Source organism: Anser brachyrhynchus (genome assembly GCF_964034855.1).
Source record: "Anser brachyrhynchus genome assembly, chromosome: 8".
Classification (NCBI taxonomy): domain Eukaryota; kingdom Metazoa; phylum Chordata; class Aves; order Anseriformes; family Anatidae; genus Anser; species Anser brachyrhynchus.
Genome location: NC_137702.1, coordinates 29,026,742 through 29,044,534, shown reverse-complemented (window position 1 = coordinate 29,044,534; position 17,793 = coordinate 29,026,742). Strand labels below are relative to the sequence as shown.

General features: G+C 34.2%; 1 long non-coding RNA gene across 2 annotated transcripts; it reads left to right on the top strand.

Moving 5' to 3' along the window:
- The first annotated feature begins 1,260 nt into the window (after nucleotides 1-1,260).
- On the top strand, nucleotides 1,261-17,340 carry LOC308199072. Of its 2 annotated transcripts, none has more exons than XR_013954366.1 (4): nucleotides 1,261-1,488; nucleotides 2,933-2,988; nucleotides 6,827-6,905; nucleotides 9,112-17,340. It is a non-coding gene; the product is annotated as an uncharacterized lncRNA (long non-coding RNA). The 2 variants fall into 2 exon arrangements; XR_013954367.1 differs by having other exon boundaries at nucleotides 7,306-17,340.
- Nucleotides 17,341-17,793: the final 453 nt, after the last annotated feature.

Below are 17,793 nucleotides of genomic sequence, written 5' to 3'. Positions count from 1 at the left end.
AAATCCTGTTTTGCAAAAACAAAAAGAACTGCCAGTTGTTATAAAGGCACGATTAAAAAATATTTGGGGATCTTTAAGTAGAATAATTATGGAGAATATATGAAATATATTCAAAGAATTTATGCCAGAAAGTGAGATTTTTAGGAGCACATACGTGAGTTAGAAGAAAAAAACACAGTTTGAAATCAATCAGATACATGCTTCTAAGGAATTACTTAATTATTTTCTTAAGTACTTAAGAAAGTCTACATCATGGTGTAATAAGTGCTTGGATTTTAAAAAATGAAATACCATTTTTTTATGAAGACTCTCAGATGCTTTATAAATTGTATTGTGTGATATAATTTTGTATGTGTCGGTATCACTGAACTCAAAGAAGTATTTGACTCCTCTTGCATTAAAATATTGTTGCAATTGAAATTGTTACTTGTGTTCTAGTAACCTCAGTACTGAATGTCAGACTTTTGAGTGAGGATGTCTTGATGTTTTAGCAGATTGCTTGCAATACCATTAAAAACACTGTCTTTAATCTGATTCACTTTTTCCCCATAGCAAGTTTTGAAATCAGATACAGTCTTGCTGTTATCTACTGACTCAGTAAACTAAATCTGCTTTCTTGATTACATTGTCTTGTTGAAGTGCTTTGAAAGTGTGACATTTTAAGCAAGGAATAATACTGTTTTCATTATGAAATCCCCCAAATCAACATAATCAAGTAGTAATTAACATTTACATAAGGTGACTTTCCAAATCAGAATTAATTCTCTTATCTTGGATTCACAGTCTTTTTCTTTATGAAATGCCCAAGCATTTCATAGTGCATGAGGAAAATCAGTTTTAAGATACTTGGAGTTGTTTCTCTTGAACACATTCACTTGCTTTTAGGACAGTTATTCAATATAGAGAACAAAAAAGCTAGCGCAAGTGAAAAGTATAAATGAAATAGCATTTGTGCTCTGCATTAAAGTTATAAAGACCAAGTAAATAATTTGGCCCGCATGCAATAATACATAAGAAGTGTGTACTAACTGACAATGATCTCTAGTGTAGTTAATGAACCTAGTGGGGCTATGCAGATGCATATGTGCACACAGGTGCTTTTTCCACTGAGTTTATTGATTGCTGTGTTATCTGTGCAACTTCAGACATAAAAAGCTGTATTTTAAAAGAATCATAAAATCATTTATATTTGTAGAACTTTACTGATCCTAGTACTGGGAAGGTGAAAGAAAGACATAACATTTGTGTTCATAGGCAAGCTCCTAGTTTTAGGTCATCTTGGGAGAAGATGGATGGTTTCCTCTGCTAGGACATGTTAGCTGAATGCATTAGATAATTTAATGTATTCATTAACGCTTCAAATTTAAACTTGTTTCAAATATCTGGCCACTGACTCATGTGAAACTTTTCTCTGCTTCCTTCAAGATCCTGTATTTTGTTTTCATGAAGGTACTTGACACACTAGTCAAGTCACCTGTCAAGCTTTTGGTAAGATAAATATACCAGTTCCTTTGTAAGGCACTTTTTAACGCAGTTCTTATTAAGGCTAGTTTCTTCTTCCTAATGTCTTCTGTAGTCTCATAATTGCTTTGCTAAGCCAATTGTAAGAGAAATGTTGTTTATTCCAAATAAACCCAAATGAATGATTGCTGGTCTCCAGCCTTGAGCTGTGGATTAATTCCACAGCTCCTATAATAGCTATAAAAGCACTACTACAAATTGTTGTGATAGGACTCAAGTTTTATAATTTAAACATTTGTACCTAATGGACAAGATCATAAGTGGGAAAATATTTAGTAACTTTGTGAATAGGATAAAATGTCCGCAGTAGGAAGTAAAACAGAGTTTTTAAATGAAATAAATGAGAGTATTCATTCTGTTTTATTTTATGCCCATGTGAATATAGCAAAAAAGCAGTTCATACTGCCCCTATCCATGTCTTTTCTATAGGCTACAGCTGTTAAGGAAATCATGAAAAATCACACACCCCACTCCCCAATAACCCCATTTCTGTGTGTTTCTTATGTACTAGAAGTAGAGGGCAGTTCTGAAAAGTCTGAGTTAAGCTGTGGACATTAAAATTCCTAAATCCAGTAAATCATTTAAAACAGCTATAATGAACCAATGCCAATGTAATTAAGTATAAAACCTCTGCAAATCATACATTAATTCTTCCTTTTAATTTTCTGCATCACTTTATTAAAAAAAAGAAAAAAACCTACTCAGCACATCTGTTGGTATAAAGTTGCTATATATAAATTTTTGGAAAACTACTTACCTTTTAATAGCTCCATTTCCATTATATACATATTCAGATGTGTAATTACGGCAATCCAAAACCAGTCTGTATAGTGCACTATTAAATACAAGGCAGATTTTAATTAGAAATAGAAATACAGGTAGTAGAGGTTTTTAAAATACCTCGTTTGTGTTACTACTTAATAGAGTAGTGATAAAGCCTGACTTTTAAAATTTTTCATTTATATAGAAACCAAAGTTTCTGAAAGCAATATGGTAGCATTCATAAGAATTGCAACCTACTGTAGATGGTCTTTTCGTATCTGAAAATTAAAACACAATGATTCTTTTCACAATATTTTGAGTATTGAAATGTTCTCCACTTATGCTCATAATACCTGAAAGTTGTGTTGGCATTTTTACTTTCTTTTAAATTTTTACTTTTTTTTTTTTTAAATCAGATTTTATTTCAGCAGTTCAAGTTCAGGGAAAAAAAAAGGTTTTAAAATTCAATTTATTTCTGTTCCATAGGATTTATAAGAGAATGATTGTTAGTTCTTCCAAACAGCATGGAGAAATAAATAAATATTTAAATCTTGAGTTTATAAAATAATATTTGAAAATTAGAAGCAGTTTTCTTTTTGTTTTCATTTTACCTTCTATGCTTTTCTTTATTTTCTAAATTTTGGTGAAGAAAACCAGAAATGAACCAAAAAGAAAATCTCTGAAGAAACTGATGTTTCAGAATCAGTAAGTATTGGTTTTGGTGGTTTTGTTGCTGTTGAACCATACATATAGATTGTGTTTTGGTATGGCTCAAGTTCTTGCACAGAAGGCTTATTAGAGGGGGAATTACTGTTTTCTCTAGCCATTTGGGGTATTGTTCCTAGTAAAGAAAGATAACTCCTTGATATAAAGTAAATCTAGGGTGCTTTGAATGTTGTCCAACAGGCATTCACAACAAGCAGCAAGCTCTGACTTTCTGAATACCAGTGAATCAGTTTTGAACTGTGCCTTTGCAGTTGCAGGAGTTTATGGAATTTACGTTGCACAAGTCTTGAGGCATTTTTTGAGGTAAAATTTAGCAATAAACAAATGAAAGGATTGTGATTGAAAATAGATGTGTCTAGATTGTGTTAGTTAACCTGCTCTATGAGGAAAGTAATCTACAAATATGAACAGAATATTCTGTGCAATAGGGCTGGAGTTCATCTCCGTTATCTTTATTTGCTAAGATTGGGTATCTAGTCTGAGCCAGTTACCTAGCACAGTGCTCCTGGGAATGGGGCCATTGTTCATACAATGGCAAAGCAAACATGATATGTGAATCACTTTCCTGAAGTGTGTATCTTAACTGATTACAGAGGTAGCCAAGGTGACTAGCATATAACAAATGTCTAACTTTTGGATGGTTCATGAATCCCTCTCCAAATACTTAATTTATTTTAAATGGGCATATTTCATTTGAACGCATTAATCCTTAAAAATTTGGAGTCTTGAGTCACTCAGAGCTATTTCCTTACCTTCTTATTGTCTCCAGAAGATGCTCATGACTTGTTTCAGCTACTTTCAATACCTAGAAAGGGATAAAATAGAGCTTTTAAGTTTGCATATTAAGGGAGTATTTTGGACAGAGAGACTGAAGATTGTTCTGATACAAGAATGGTCCAAACATTTAATTGTCAGAATTAGACTTGGATTGTATAGATGCAATATTATTCCTATTTATGTGACTTGGAACACTTCGTAAGTTGATGTAGGATATAATATATTTCTATAGTATACTTGGGGGAAAAAAATAGTTGTTAGGCATTGGAATAGGCTGCCCAGGGAAGTGGTTGAGTCACCATCCCTGGAGGTTTTTAGAAGATGCTTAGATTTTAGAGCTTAGTGATATGGTTTAGTGGAGGACTTGTTAGTGTTAGGTCAGACGTTGGACTGGGTGATCTTGGAGGTCTCTTCCAACCTAGACGATTCTGTATTGCAGTATCAACTCTTCAGCTGAATGCTTTTCTTTGGCACTTTTTTTGCAGAAAGCAAATTATCTCAATGGACAGAATTGCACTACGTCCTCATAAGGTCTTACACATTCAGACAGATGGTTTTAAGACATTATTTTGATTATATTTCAGAGACATAAAATCCGTTTTCTATAAAGATGAATGTATAATTAATGAATTATGTAAAAAGAAAGTGGTTAATGAAGTGTGCATAAGTGGCAACACAGCAAGAGGAACTGACTTCACGCCTACCCCTTCACCTGCTCTTTTTAACCATTTTTGTTGTAACAATCCATGTCAATTCTTGATCTGTTTCCATATAATTATATTGAAATTATCTTTCAAATTATTCAGGCTTCTTTTCCAGAAGTCTCAGCTGTTCACAGTCTTTTATGAAGCCAGGTTCTCTTCAGTCCCTGGTCATCTATTGAAGGACTTGGCCAGAACTTTTCCACACTTAGCCAATACAGATTTTTTTTTAGGGTGGTGAATTGCTAAGCTAATCAGTAACCTTAACAGAAAGTCTGAGCCTGACAAGGAGTGTTGTTGGCTTTATTCATGTTCTTTATCTATGCATCATCCTCAGAACTCATACTAGAAAATAGTATTTTACATCTTTAAGCTACTGTGTTCAGAATATTAAACTAATAAAGATTTTATTTGCCTGGAAAATACTGAGGATGCTATTGATGCTTCTTACCTTCTATTAAAATTCCTGTTCATTGTAGATGGTTTAATTTATTGAGGAACTTGGCAAATATAGTTACATAGTAGATATTCTAAAATACATTTCTGCTTTTTATTTCTATTGTCTTCTCTATTTTTAGATATTTCTATTTCTATAGATCTTTTTACTGAATTTATTTTATAGTCATATATAGTTATTTTATAGTCAACATTGGCTTTGTCCCATTTTATGTGTACCCCATTTTTTTCTGTGTTCTCCTTCAAAAAGGAATCCATGTTTCCTTTTGCCTTCTTAGTTGTTGTTTCACAAGTAATAAATAGTATTCCTAAGAACATCTATTTTCTTGCATCTCTCAGTATTTAATTTATTCTTATTAGCCAGTTCGTCTGTCTATTCCTAAAGTTTTATCTTTTTTTTTTTTTTTTTTCTGAAATCTCTTAGTCTCCTATAATATTTATTAGCATAAGGAGCAGCATCTGTTCTCTGTTATTAAGGCAGCTTTGGTTCAGGTATTGATACTGTGACCTGCAGTGTTCTGTAGGCCTTTATGCTTGTTTTCAGTCTGTATTGGAGTATTGAGCTTGTTCTTAGTAGTTCGCGAATACCTTACCCCTTAGATATCTCAGTGAATCATGGCTAAACAAACAGATTAAATCATAAAATAATTCTACAGCATGCTTTTCTTGTTTTTATATATATAGCTTTCTTCAATAGCCTCTGTGTCATTCATCCATTTGGAAACGAAGAGTTATATTTGTGCTATGTATGCTCAGAAAAATTAAAGCAGAACAAAGCTCTCCTAATGGAATATGTATACTTCTGAAATTTTGAGTTCCATTGTGACAAAGGAGTACTTATTCCCTTAATAAATATTATCCCATGCAGAGAGGTTTCCCCTTTGAACTTGTGTGAATTGACTAAAGCTTTGTTACAGGTCTGTCTGGAGAACTGACATTCAGGTTGCTGATAGAACCCTATTCTACTCTCTCTTTGTCCTCTCTGGCTTATTCATGAATAATACAGTGATGTCCTGTGTAAGATTATTTATTTTCTCTTGAGGGGCTTCATTGTACAATAATGATTCAAATTATCCATAGGCCCCAGATTATCAGTCACAGTACAAACATCTGTGCTTGAGGAAAGTTATTACCAGCTAAAGAGATGAACTTTATGGTCTAGAAGTACGAAACTATTAGGGTACTCTTATTTGTGACTGGCCCTGAGTTCTGCATAGAAACTTCAGTGTCAGTTACATGCATGTCAAGCTGCAATGAATCACAATTCAAGAAAGAAATGCTTAAACCAAGGTACAAATGTAATGATAGTTTAACTGTTGCTAATACAGCTGCATTTCTGATATTGTGCAGATTGATACTAGCTCGTTCTTGCAGTCACCATATTTTGGTTGTCATTCCACATCCACAGAGACTGTTTCTGGAATCATTTACTTCATTTGAATAAATCTTTTTGAAAAAAAATCCTTAATTTTGATTATTCTGAGCAGAGGTGGTAATTCATGTTCTTCGTTCCTAGTTGATTGCTTGCTATTGCATTTTCCTCCTGTGCAATGGATTAAGCTGCGTTTTCCTCCACAGTGTTTTACAAGTGCCCTAGAGTTTTGGGGCATGTATTGAAGGTATCAAGGCAGAGTAATCTGAACCTATATCAGGTGAATTTAAGTTCTTGCTAAACACCCATGTGATGTGGAATCTAGAGATACAGATGTTTTCCACAAGCACCACTGTAATGACTTTCATGCTTCTCTCATCCTTAGTGAACTCTTAGGACTGTCCTGTCCCTTTCCCACTGTGTTCTCTACTGCTGAGTTGCTGTACACTTACTCTGTATGATTATGTCCAGTCCTTTCCCACTTGCTTATTCTGTTTCCTTATCCCCCCAGACAGGTGTGTAAGGACAGAAACTCTCCTCTCTCAAGAGCAGCAGTGTGGAGGAAGATGGCACACCAGTTCTAAATTCAGGTACAAGGCCCCTGATTTGACTATCCTACCACTTGTGACAAACTGGAAATACTGGACATCAGCTTCTCATAAGTTTAAATGAAAATCCCCACAAATAAGTCATATTAGATCAACAAAAACTAGTCTAATTGGGTTGTTTCAACATTTCACTATACAGTGGAATTCAGCCAGGATTTAACTCACAGAGCTGGTAATTTTGTATGTTTCCCAGTATTTCTCATTAGGAAACCTTATTTTAGCATGTTTCTAATTTTGCTAGATTTAATGTTGTTTATTTGTTTGTTTTCCTTAGAGGGGGATTCCATGAGCTTTTTGAATCTAGTTTTTATTGCTTAAACTTATGAAAATGCATCAGTTTCTAACCAGTTAAGGAAATGAAGCAAAAGGTTTTTCTTCACAGGTAAATATTTCTATTGACCCTCCCTGGAAAAACCTTGGTGCTGCTGTATTTGGAAGAGGGGTTGAAAATATGGCAGGAAGCATGCCTTGAGTTTCTTTTCCAGTCTGAAGAAATGTAACATATGCATTTGTAAAATATGCAAGTTATGCATTCTCAGATGTTTTTCAATTTTATTCTTTAAATATCCCATTGCACTGGACAGTCTTCTGTCAAACCCTAAGTGGTTTTATTACTTTTGTTTACCAGTCTGCAGTAACTGCAGAGTACGATTGATATTGAAATAGGGACACTGGCTTTCCTGTGCATTCGGTTATTTCAGTTAGTCCAGTGAATGTTCCTTGTAACTCTGGTTTTCATCTGTGTTGATGAAAGTATGAGATATCAATCCATAGTCATAGAAAACTGCAGTAGATAACTGTGTTATGGATCAAAAGGTTTCATCTCTTATTACTTATATCGGTCACTTAGATCATGCCACATAATGGAATTTGCTTTTTTTTTTTTTTTTCCTAAAATTTTGAAAGCAATTTTGCGTGCAAATATCTTGGATGTGATATATTCTGGTGTTATCCCAGGCATTATATAATCCTGTAAACACCTCAGTTCCCAAGAAAGTACTATTCTCTTTAAAACAATACGTCAGTTTCTTATAAAGTGCCTCAACTTGTTATTCTGTACAGTATGCTTTTTGTCGCAGTGTTACCAAGTTTCTCTTTTGAGAGAAGTGGAGAAAAACAAAATAAAACTTCAGGGAGATGGGAGCCATCTGCCACTGTTCCAAAGAACACCAAGGGGATTTCATCGTTTTTCTGTTTTTCAACCAATGGCAGATTGTGCTAAGTCAGGCACGTAGTAATTTAAGAAATGCCAGTGTTTCTGATTCATAAAGCTTTCTATAAAATTGACTGGCCCATATTGTTTCAGAAAACATTTTCAGTGATCTATCCGAAGCAAACCATATGGACATTTCACCTGATCAGATAGGAATCAAAAATAAACATTCGGGCAGCACAGCTTAAAAGCAGTTTGCCCAAATTAATATGGAGATAATTATTGACAATTACTAGAGCTGGTCAAGAATGGAATTTTATATTTTGGAAAAAACTTCTTTTTTTCTGCATTTATCCAAGATTGAAAAATACTAACTCAGTTTACAAAATGAAATAAAACCAGAATCAATTGAAATTTTTCATCTCAATACACAAAAACAATTCAGGTTTGTTTTGAAATTTTTTGATTTTCCAATGATACAGATTTTTAATATTCATTATAATATTAATATATTTATATCTAATATATTTTTAATGTATATATCTGATGTATTTATATTGGATATTATTTTTTCCATGTTGGAGAAGTTAGCTTAGGTGGCTTAGTGTTTCATCACAAGGATTTTGTGATGCCATGCTTCTTTCAAAATTACTTTTTTAGTCTAGCTGTGGTCCACCTAATTCATAAATAAATAAATAATTCTGCCTCTTAGACTTGATACATTTGTGAAGGTGCCATTTATTCTCCATTTAATTATTTCCCTTTAAAAATTGAGAATCTTTCACAAATTTTCATGAATTAGAAGCATGAGGCTAATAGGGTTTTCTGTGTATCTGACGCAGTCCCCTCCTTCCTTAGACATACCATCATGTAATACTGTTATAAACTTTAAAGGGAGCAAAGCTTTTTCTCCTTGCTATTCCTATGGGAATGCGCTTACAGAACTTGCATGTTAAAACATCTCACAGTTTCCAGGCTATATTTATTGATTGCCAATTAAGAACCATTTGTTATTATGCTCACATTTTCTTTCAGCTCACATAGCTATCTTACTCTTACACGTTGAGCCTTCCTGCAGACATGAAGGATTCTTCTGGCCTTCCTCTTGCTAGACTGAACAAGCTCTCTGTCCTCTGCCTATGATGCTTCATTTCGGATAATGCCAGCAGCCTTACGCTTCACTTATTTCACTATGAATTCAAATTGAACATGGATGAACATAATAGTGGTAGTACACTTATTCACTGCGTATACTCAAGATGTTGCAGGTATGTTTGCTTTTGCTGACAATAAAAGCTGCTCTGTATAATTTCTGTAGAAAACAGCTTTTCACTCTTCACTGGTTTTAAAATTAGTTAGGGGACCTCTTATTGGAACGTTTAACTATAGACTTGTGAAGAAATGAGAGTTCCTTAAGACTGTTTTAAGTAGTTGCTTACAAATGTATCTAAAAACAAATGAAAGGCATGGCTGCATAGTAAACATGCATGAGGTTATGTTTCCTATATTGAAATCCATTGTTTCAGTGGAAGATTCCTAAAAATTCTACTACAAGAGTTGACATTAGAGAACAAGCGTTGGTCATCCAAATGAAAGCTCAGGTGGAAGTGAAAGCCAAGCAAAATCCTTTCCTTTTCGTGCATCATCACCATCCATAAATATTCCATAAGCTCAGTTAGACCCTAAGCTACACCTGTAAAGTTCATTTTGCAGTGAGGTGGCAGAACTATAAATAAGGACAGGAATGATTCTGCAATTGGTAATCCAAGCCAGATTCTCAGTGGGTATAAATCATCAGACATTACCAACTTCAATGGAGCTCTTCTTATTTATTCGTAGTACCTGCCATGCAGTTTATATGCCTGCCAGTGCTTGGTGAGAGAAAAGAGAACATAGCTCACTTTCTCATAGGCTCTTCAAGGCTCATGCAATAAAATAATGTGTTGTTTTGACATTAAAGTAAAGAGATGAGATTTGGAATACAAAGCAGAGATAGGAGCAGCTGAGTAGGAAGGTGACATTCCAACAAGATATTTTTTTCTGGTGGCTCTGTATTTGCAAATTTTGATATATTATGATCTAAAGTAGATGGCTAAAGTTATCAATGTAGGATGAATTCTGCACTGCCATTGTCAGAACAGTTATTTATGTGCCAACAAGATGCCATAACATAGAATATCAGTCACAGACTAGAACAGCCACCAATTCTAGTCTTCATTTTTCTGTATTTTATGGAACCACTAATTCTATTCTACTTCCACTTAGTTGAATTTCTGTGTTACTGGTTTAGCATAGCTGCAATCTTGTGCTTTGCATATGCCATATATTTGAATGAGTATATGCTGCAAACATATTATTCCTATGAAAATAAGTTTGTGATTCTACAGAACACATTCAAAGATGAGTTGTTGGATTATAGCACTTTCTACAACCTGCAGTATAAATGCATAGCCAGAGCTACTCTATGCCAATTTGATTCTGTATGCTAGTTTCTCCTCAGTGAGCACATCTTCCTCCTTAGGTTTCCATCCAGCTGACAGGGATGGAACTTTCAATGCTACTTCCTTTCTACTACCTCACTGTGAGACTGAATCCTTCGTTCCTGGATGGTAGCAGGAACCTTCTGTAAAAAACAGAGGTTTTTGTTCTCCAGCAATGAAAAAAACTGTACATAAGCTATGTATGTAATTCCATTTTTATCTGGGCATCATAGTTTTAGCAAATCAGTCTTTGAAATATCATCAGAAGGGAAAAAAAAGTCAAAGTCCAGCTCTCATAATCATTTTTTCAGTTCTCAATTAAAATTAACATTTACCTTTCCCTCGTGAAACTCTTTTGTATTCATTCAATTTATTCTTGGGAATTTGATATCATTGCTGATCTTACAAAAAAAAATAAATCATCTTCCTAAAAAGTAATTGAATCTATTGTTTTTGTTTGAAGTATAGATTTATTTTTACAGGATTCACAGTCTTAAGGTGCAAGTATATCTTGGCACTGAAAAAAAAAGCAAATGGTGTTTACTATACACTTTTAGGCAATATAAGACAAAAAGCCGGTACTAGAGAGACTTTGAAATGAAAGCTGCTGTGTGCACACACGAGTTACACAGGATTCCAAGATCTGAACTTCATGTGGTCTTAATGCCCAACTATTCCTGAGCCTCAGCAATTATGACCAAGCAATACATGACTATGCATGGAAAACAGGTTCTTACATCTGTTAAAGGAAGGGAAAGGCATGCGTAGGACTACCTCAGAGTAGTAATTGAGATAATGGCATGCAAAAGTTTATCTTATTTAGGGCTACTGGAAGACTCAGGGGAAATGAGTTGATCACTTCCTGAAAAGGTTAATCACGCAAGTCATTCGTACTTCCTTCCCCTCGAGGGGGAAACACAAACATTAGTAATTTCTTCTGTTAAATACTTGTTCGGTATCATTTAAATCCCTTCAACTTGCTGTGCCTATGAAAAGTACTCCATCAGCAGCACTGGAGAGTAAATGCTGTTTTTTTTTCACAGTATCAGGTACAATATGGACCACTGCAATGTAAGCTTTTGTAAGAACCATAAGGCTAATTTAAAGGAGATCAGATAGGTTCCTAATTAAACATACCGAAATTCAGTGAGAGACTGGGCTATGTTGCTCTTTGAAAGCACTATAAATCAGTGTATCCTTTTGTAGATTTTATAAAAGTTGAATAAATAAATAAAAATAAGCTGAAGCAAGTACAGTACTAGAAGTGCTTCTTGCCAAAGTGAGATTAAACTATACAATTACCAAATCAGGGTAAGAATATTTTCATATGTTAATATCGCATTATAAGCAGAGCATGATATTAGTCAAGGCGCCAGATGAATATAATCAATATTGAAACTTTTATGTAGAAGGGCAAGATAGTATTCCATTTACTTTTAAACAAAACTAAAGAATTTGGTCAGAAGTCATGTTTCCAGATTATTACCTAATATCTCGAGGCTCAGACAAATGGTCACATTATCCACCTCAATGCTTAAACTGTAGAATCTGTCCTTACACTTGCTGTTAGCTCTCAGAAAATTGGAAAGGAAACACGCTTAAACTGTCAATATTACAAAACTAGAAGATGAGGAAGATGTAAAACAGTAAGTTTTAGGGGAATAATTAGTTACAAATATAGGTGAGGTAAAGGCAAATATGATACAAGAGTGGATAGAGTTAAGGCATTTCCAGGAATGTGGGTGCTTTTGTTAAAGCTTAATGTTGCACATGAAGAGCTGGAGGATAAGATAACATTGGCACACAAAGTTCAACCTGCAAATGAGAAAATGTGATGTGTAACAGGGATTTATGGCAGAGGCATTATCCTTGTACCTCACTTGAAAAATATTTAAAAGCTGGATGTTTCCTGGGCTTTTGACTTTTAGTCTTTCCGTAGTAGCTGTCAAGCCTGGAGAGCAACAGCTTCTTATTGAATTGCTGAGAAAACTTGTTTGCGTAATTTTTATCATAGCTTTTAACAAACTTCAGACAAATTGAATGGGCAACATGGCTTAGTATCTAGTCATATGATTCAATCACACCAAAATAAAGTTTATGCTGACATCATCGTACAAAAAATCCACTTTAAGCTGTATTTTTTTTTCAAAATAGCCACATCCCATGAAATTCTCACATAGTCAGAAATTAAAAAGCAGTTCCTACTTCATAGTGTGAGTCAGAAGCCTAGAGTATCACCCTGCTTTTTTAATACAGATGCAGGTGCCAAGCTATGCAAAGACTTGGTACAAAGCCAGCTGGCACCGGACGCTTGTTGACCTGCAGACCTGAGCTGGGAACTACAGGAGTCAGATCCAGAAAACTCAAAGCATTCAGTTTTAAAAGAACTTTAATGAAAATGAATCACAAACCAAATGGTGCACTATAAATATTTCAAGAAAGAAATACATAAGTAGTATAATTTTATGTTCCATTAGGAAAGAAAAGATACTTACTGCTGGAATCCTAATAAACCTTATGATGTGAAGAAGTACTAAAACGTGGAACAGCCTGTTGGGGCTAAATTATCTTTGTGCTTTAGATGTTAGATCAAGGGAATACATGTCTTTGTGTATCTGTTTTGAAGATGGGTCCCTCTGCAAAAGTGTGAAAGTTCCTGTTATTTATTACATAGTAATAGAATCGTAAAATAGTTTGGGTTGGAAGGGACCTTTAAAGATTAGATTGGGTGTTGGACTATACAGTCACTGGCATAAAGGGTGTCCTTTTACAAATATGTTAAGTGGATGCACTAAATTTACCATCCTGTTTCTAAGCAGAGCATATAGTTCTTTGTGCTCTGCAAAAAGATTTATGTTCTTCCTGTTTCCTGCTAACTTTACAGTAGGAGAAGTCTTTTTGCCCTGTTCTTATAGCAAGTTACGTAACACAGTTTTGGTCAGTGACTAGACCTCCTAGTTGCTGCTGAAAGTCCATATACTTAATTCTCTTCTTATAAGTTAGCTCCATAATAAATTGGCAGTATATATGGTTTTTTTTGTTGTTTTTTTTTTTTTTTTTAGCAAATCAACCTGCATATTTATCACTAACAATGATAATAGTCATAATGAAGTCTCAAAAATCTTTTCTCTGACCTCCTTGTTGGAGGTTTGAAAGTTGTAGAGTCCTACTAATAGGCAGATTTAGTCAGAAATATATTATTGTCTCTAATTTTTGGCTAAAAAAAATAAATATATTTTGAAAATACAACGAACTTTTGCTAGAGAGATGACTGTTGATATCAAGTGTTAAATTTTTAATTGCAATAATCAAATGCTTTGGCCTAGAAAAAAGTTTAACTCAGTAGTAAGAGCCCTTAAAATGTATTTACTGAAACACTTATGGAATTTTTTTTTCTTTGACAAAAGTACTTTTCAACAGAATTTCAGAATAAAAATGGAATTTTATCTAGTGATAGTGAATGAGCAAGACTTTTAAGGTAATAGAGAACAGAAAAGCAATGCCTTTTCTGGTCATTTTCTTATTTTAGGAGAGTGATTTTAAAAAATATGGGCTCTCAACAAAAATAATTTTCATTCTTAACAGCTATCTGGAAGAATTAAAAGAAAGCATAGTAAATCTGACCATTTCCCTGTTAATTTTCTTCCACTTCAGAATCTGACTCTGTTCAATCATTAAAGTTTTTTTAATTGAAGTTATTTGGAAGAAATGAAAAGAACTAAATATTGCAGATAGTGTTGCAGAAATAGCACAAGATTTTTTTTGGGGCAGTGGCTGAAGAAAATAAACTTCACACATAATTTTATATGTCTGTAGCGGTATTTGAACTTGGTATTTCAGATGCTGTGTAGATAAAACACTACATCACAGGTAGAACAGAATGTTAATAGAAACAAGGTATTTTCTTAAGTCTTTGTTGTAAATTATTATATTACATAAACTAATTTAAAATTGATTTTACTCTTTGTAGAGCTAAGTGGATAGCAACTCTGGTTTATTAGATAGGTACTTAACACGATTAATGCAATGTCAGTAATTCTACGTGGCCATGATTAAATGTCTTACTTAAAATTTTCATCTCAACTCCACTATAATTAACAGTGGGTGCAAGGCTCTCTACTTACTTATTTTTTTTTTTTGAGACAAAATGCAGATTGTAGAAAACACAGTTTAAGATTTCTGTCTTTGTAAACTGTAGTCTCAATTTCTAAAGTGTAAAATCTCTATTAAAATGGTACAAAGTGGGGTGCTTAGTCAAAGATCTAGGTGAATTGCTGATCTGAAATGCATTCAGACCTCAAGTCTATCCCTCACCATGTGTCTAAAGGGGAAAAAAAATTAATGTAACACACAGGAAGGAAATGCAGACATTTTCAAATGACAGACTTTATTGTGAACCTGTAGAACAATTTCTTTTTAAAAAAGAAAAAAAAAAGACAATTACAAATTTGTTTCCCGTTAAAGAAGGATCATATGTTTTTATTACTGCTGAATTGAGTACAGCAAAATGGGTTTTGCTGAATCAGTAAGATTCAATATTCTAACTGGTGTGTTCTAAAGTAGTCTCTTTGCTTATGGGAAAAGCAAATGATAATATCTTCTAAGACAAGAAAGTTCTCTTTTTGTAGTATGAAATAAAATAGCATTTGGTTTTATGATACATCACAATAATCTCCCTCTTGTGTTTTGGTATTTTTGAAGCATTTGGATTAAAGAAAGTACAATCAAGAAATAAATGTTTAATCCAAAAGGAAAATGTGATTTGCAGAGAAAGGTCAAATGAGATTATCAGTCACTTTTTTAATGCAGCAGAATGTCTGAGATTTAGAAGAAAATCTTTAAAGATTTACACTTTCTTGAAGAGAGAGGAGCAAATTAAAACATTATTATAGTACTTGAAGCTTTGTGTTAGAAGAGGAGCCATTCTTTTCAGTGCCTTGCAAGGCATTACACCACAGTTCACAGTCTATGTAGCCATAAGATGTAACGGTGTAGAGAGGACTGGGCACACACTGATTTGCCTGGCTTCACTTGATAAGGCAGTCACCCATTCAGTGGGTTATAGTACTGCTTACATGGGAGTTAATGCATGGGAAGTGGGACAGAAGGAATATATAACTACTTTTTCTGCTCTTACTGCACGAAGCTTCTTCAGAGTGGAAACACAGAGTGTAAGAGCATCTATATTTTGGACATACTGCAGTGATGGAAGATGAATTTCACCCTGAGGTTTGCAGTATATTTGAGTGCTGAAGATATCACTGAAACTGTTGTGTGCCATATTTTGCATGTCCGTGTGTGTGAAATTGTGATTAGGATCCGCAGGCTCCTAAGCAACTCAAAGCAGTGTGGTTAGGAATATGATATAAATATTGGGTTTGGGCCTTGGGGATAGGATTCAGCTCACTCTGCACTAAGGGGATTCACTTTTCCTTAATTTTGATGCTTAAAATATAGAAGTTTGTGTTTGACCAGTGTGTCTAGGTTCCCGTGTCAATAAAATGAATCAGTTCACTCAGTGGAACCAAGACAGTTACCAAGCTAAGTTGAGGTACCTGCTTCTACTGTTTGGGATGACAAATAACCTTCTAAATGCTGTTGACTGGAGCCTAGCTGTTGCCCAAATGTAGTTAGGTGAGCTGAAACATTCTTGGAGTCCATATTATGAGCAGTGTGTCAAATTGTGCTACCTCTTCCCTGTTTTCTTAGATACTTGAATAAACTGCCCGAGCTGCACATCATTGAAACAGGGATGGAGTAGTAAACTGTAGCCTTTGAATTCTACAATCATCTTCTTCTGTGAGTCAGCCAAGGATATAAATTACATTGACTATGTCTTTTCTTAGCAAAAGACTACCGAAGTTCAGACCTGTGGTCTTTTTGGCAAGAATTCCTTCTGAGTTATAAGGACATTTTGAATAACAAGGTACTGCACTCTTGTACAGGGAGATACCTGAGACTACCTATAGCCAGTTACTATAAGAAAAAGGACTATAGAATAATGTAGAACAATGAATTCACTGAGTTCTTTGTATTTTTGCAGATCTAATCACTTAGGGAACTCTGGATATGTTGAGCATACGCATATATATCTATATGTGGATTAACAGCTTAATCCTGTGTATTCAGGATCCTGCAGAATCTTTTAGACACTAGCTCCACAGGATTATAAAAAGAAAAAGAAAAACTGATGAACTTTTGCATTATAGAAAGATTGTCCTTGGAAGTTTTCTCAAAGATTTATTTCAAGGGACTGAGGCAATGTTAGACTGAATTTCCACTGAGTCATGATAACACAATTATAATTTTGCTCCTGAAAAAAGAGACCTGAATGGTATCAAGAATTTGCAAAAAGCATTTTTCTGCTTTCCATAAAATAAGCAATTTCACTTGGAGATCTAGCAAAACCTAAGACAGCAGTAATTTGCTGAGCACTGCTCTTTGCACTATTACATTTTCATTTCTGAGTTGTTTTTTTTTTTTTTTTTTTTAATCTAAGGGTTTCTACAACCCTATACATTTATTGTTTTGATAGTGATATAATTATGTCAGATCACAAAACAAAACAAAACAACAACAAAAAACTCATTATGCTAGCAATACAATACTCTTCAGAATGTGCGTTTAAAGAGAAACTTATATTTAACCAGAATACGTTTATTAGCAACATTTGAACAACTGGGGCAGTTAAATCACTGACTGTGTTGGAATAATTATTATCTTAATATTTTCTTAGTTGTTTCTAAATGTTAATGAATTTTGAAATATTTTATTTTCTAGGATATTAATTCACTATTTTCTAGGATATTAATTCATAGGTAAGTTACAACTACTTTGAATATCAAAAACAGTCTCAGTGACCATTATGTGTCTGTGTTACTACATATTCTCAGCAGGCTTATTTTAATTAATGTTTAAAACTTTGGAAACAGATCAGCATAAACTGCTTCTCATGAACTGAACTGCAGGTGCTTTCTATGCTACTTCTCAAGGTTCTGTTGCCTGGTTTTCTCAATGGCAAAAACGTTCAGAAATTGCAACAGATTTCATGCAGCCTGTGCAGTAAGTTTCCTTTGTTTTCTGCCATCCAAGGCATGTGTGGAAGAAAGGGGTTGTCTGTAACTGCATCTCCCCTTGGCAGCGAACTAGTGTTTTGACTCAGAGTTGCTCAGATTAGTTATAACTGTGGATACTTAAAAAGAAAATGTTATCAAGTAACGAGATAACATTCTATTTC